Raw genomic sequence first — 4,065 nt, forward strand, 5'->3', positions numbered from 1 at the left:
TAATAAACAGGGCCAGCAATGTTGATTGGACAGGTTTATTACTTATTGTAATTTAGAGGACATGTCACAGTCTACAGGACTAGGATCTCCTAACCTAGACACCAAAACATTTAGAAACCACACTACGACACAGTACGCACTATACTCAACCAACTACCCTCATTGATTTCACCCTTGGATATAGATGTGTTTTTCATCCAGTTCATCCACTACGCAATGATACGATGTGTATCTGACCTAAAGTGGGAAAGAGATGTATGTCTGTGGTCTGAAATGGACTGTCCCCATCAGTATTAAAGGCTCCAGTTTTCAAGCTGAAACATGGTTGAACGTGGTTTGAGGCATTGATGATTCAACAGTTATAGAACGTATCTTTCATGCCTCCAGAACCCTCATGCGTCATGGAGTTACTACATTTACATTTACATTTATTCATTTAGCAGACGCTTTTATCCAAAGTGACTTCCAAGAGAGAGCTTTACAAAGTGCATAGGTCACTGATCATAACAACGAGATAGCCACAAAACATTGCGAGTAGCCAAAACATGAAGCACACATTGTGAACAACCAAAATAAGTGCCAAAGGGAAGAACCATAAGAGCATGTAGTTAAACAAGTTACAATTAAACAACATGAACTGCTATAAGTGCAAGTGTACCTGGGGCACAAGACTCAAGGCTGCGTACAAGGAAAAGTGGTAAGTCATATAGTGAAGCTATTAGTCATACGAGTGAACAAAACATACTTAAAGGGCTCAGATGTGGCAACTTGAATGTATGTCTCTACCACAGGAGAACACTCAAACACCTGAGGTACATTCAAGGCTGAATGAAAGCAAAATAAGTACAATTAGCTGTAGCGAGGCTGATGGACCACTCTTACCAAGAGGGATCAAGGGAAGAAATGCAAAACCACACTAAATAGCAGGCATATTAGGAGAAAGAAGCTCAAAACTCTCACCTCATGTACTTTGAAAGAGGGACCCAGTGGCTACAATCAAGTAATTTAAATAAACAAATAATTTCATAATAATAAAGATACATTTTCAGGCAAGAAAACATTAATACTGCTCTTTCTTTCTTGGATTAATAACATAGATGTTAGTGAAACTCTCATATTGTAATGTTTTTGGTACTCTTCTCGATAACACACCCCCACACACCCCCACATACACACACCACCTATCTGAAGTGTGGCAGGATATCAGACACAGAAGGTGTCATGATGACATGATGTTACTGACATGGCTTGAAGACACAGGAGATGCCACAATAGGGAATCTTGCTTAGGACCTGACAACTTGCTAGCAAAATCTGAAGTAAGATAATTTCTCATTCCCTATTCACCTGCTGGATGTTTTGTGTCAGAATGATCCCCAAAACATTTGGGATTTGCTACAGCAGAGAAATATGTACATCCCTTGTGCCTTTAAAACTTCACATTTTTCCTCCCAACATCCTCTCTGTGTGATGCAGATTACACATGACTGTAATATTTGACAGCTCTAAATGATAAGTCTCCTGAATCATAATCTGAGAGCAAATGGATCGAGGAGTGCTTTTCTGTGCCTAATTTGAGAAAATTAGTTGTATCCTCAACCAAAACATGACCAAAACTAATATTTGGTGACAGATCACTCTCAAACAATGCAAGCTCAAACTCATTAGTTACATTGGTTATTTCAGGTTAATATTGTCCACACAATTGAGAAATATCTCCATGTAATAAGCATATGCATTGTTGTTGTTGTTTTTTTTGCTTTTCTCTTACATTCTCATTGTATTGTTTTATTGAGCAACATGTATGTTATACCCTTTAACGTTAGTCCTTCAGACACCTATTTACATAGTAAAATAAATTCTTCACATAAGCCAATTACATGTAAACACTTTTATTGGAAATCTGACAAAGGTTGTCAAAAAAAATTCCAGGTCATTACCAGCTGTTTTGTTCAGTAATTAATGATCCATTAGTGTTTGCAATCCCAGCTGTAACATCAGCATGGTTCTGTTGAACTGTAAATAGGAACAAACAGTAGTTACACTACAGTATAGCCATTATTACTATAATGGATTATGAAATTCTAGGTTGAAATGCCCAATGTGTGTTTAAAAAACATTTGCCAAATTACCCAAATATGCAGTAAATAGTAATTACTTTCACGTCTAGAAACCTGAGCATTGCTCTGAATCATATTAGATGAGCATGAGGAATGACAAATGAAAAGATAATTATTATATATAGCATACCCCATATAATATGATCTCCCCACTAAAATCAAGACTGTGTTTATTTGCAAATGTGTTTTGCGTGTGAAAAGATCAAAGAAAATCATGATGTTTTGATTCAATCACCATGGCAACAAGGTTCTCAGGGTCAGCTCCATTTAACACATTGCAATCCAACACATAAATACTGTTGAATATGGATGCTCATGTTTTCAAGGACATCTCCCAATACATATCCACACCCTCTTCCATGTACACACCCATACAGTCACTTTGATCAAATCTATTCATAGCCTCCGCAACCTTGTGATAAAAATGTGTGGCAGGCTCAAAGCATAAAAGCTATACTTCTGTGTTACATATTATTGTGTTCTCTGGGCAACATCATTTCGTTTGTTAGCTTTTTTTGGCTATGGATAACACAGCATGGTCCAAAAACTATTAACACCCATGCGAGAGAAAGCTAACAGGATGGCCAGGCAAAGCTAGCAACATCCTCTCAGGACTAGGAATTGCACTAGGCCTTATTTAATCAGCACACAGTCTACATGCTCATATCTGTAGTGGTTCGATTGAATTCTAAGAAGATAGAGCGCAAGGTTGTTTTGTATATATATTTATCTTGGAGCTGGCTGTGCCATCCGCTAATGAATGTCTATTTCTTTTGATTGGATCCTTCTCGCTTGTTTTAGACTCAGCTGGAGAACACGCTAATGCTCTTCCCTTTTCAATTAGGCTGCTTGGTTCTTTAAACAGACTCCAACACCGTGTTCCAGATGTAATTAAAAGTGCAATGTGAGAGCCTGTGGGCTGAGACAGTAGAAACTACAAAAGGTTTGGAAGTAAGAAAGGGAATGACTAAGCTACACAGCATTCTAGGGAGTGTTGTTTTAGTTCAAGCATGTCTTAAATCTGCCTTAGACCAGGCCTTAAACATAGACAACCTGCCCCAAATTACAGTTAAGACGATTGTCTTCATGCTTGAGGTGCTATATCCAGAACTGACAGAGCTGGTAGATGGATATGAAGTGTGATGGTGGAACATGAAAATGACAAAATCATCATCAACAGTGTCAACAGTGATAGTCATGGCCAATGAAATGTTAATCGATGTGGATGGATGTGGATGGAATGTTTGGTTTCATATATTTTCAAATATTAGCTAAACCACATAAACAGATACCAGATATGATCAAATATGATCCATGCCAGATTTTCAGATATTGTTATTTTTCTGTCCTTGCATTATGTTGAAGAGGATCCTCTCCAGTCTACATCAAATTATATTTGTAAAATAATCTGCCAAAAAGTTAATGATGCGTCACCATAGCACACATTGCTGGGGCCTTATCAATTATTCAACACCAAATGTTGCTTTCAACAGTGTGCTGTACTCACGATTCCTCCACAGATCAGAACAATCAATAATGGCGGCTTTATCCCGCCCTTCTAAGAACCTTAATTCCATGCTAGTATGAAACTGTACACATATTCAATAGAAAAAATGGATCCTCTAAATATTTTGCTTTCTTTCATTTGCTATCATGGTGTACACTATACGTATATGTTACACTCTACACCATCTGTAGGCCAAGGCTGCCATCTTCTGTCTGAGCCGGTGAAACAGCTTATTTCTTGGAACCAGAATGTGTCCAATTTTCACATGAAACTGGTTAACTTGCTATAGTCATTAATAGACTAAAACTAGTATTAGTATACTGTACAGTTGCTTTATCAGATTAAAAGAATCCGTAATTAAGAAATGGTTTAAAGATTATTAGGACACATCTTTGCCAGATGCTGATTTAGGAATATGAAAAAAATAAGACACATAGTG

This window comes from Osmerus eperlanus, chromosome 2 (genome assembly GCF_963692335.1).
Source record: "Osmerus eperlanus chromosome 2, fOsmEpe2.1, whole genome shotgun sequence".
In the NCBI taxonomy this organism is placed as follows: Eukaryota; Metazoa; Chordata; class Actinopteri; order Osmeriformes; family Osmeridae; genus Osmerus; species Osmerus eperlanus.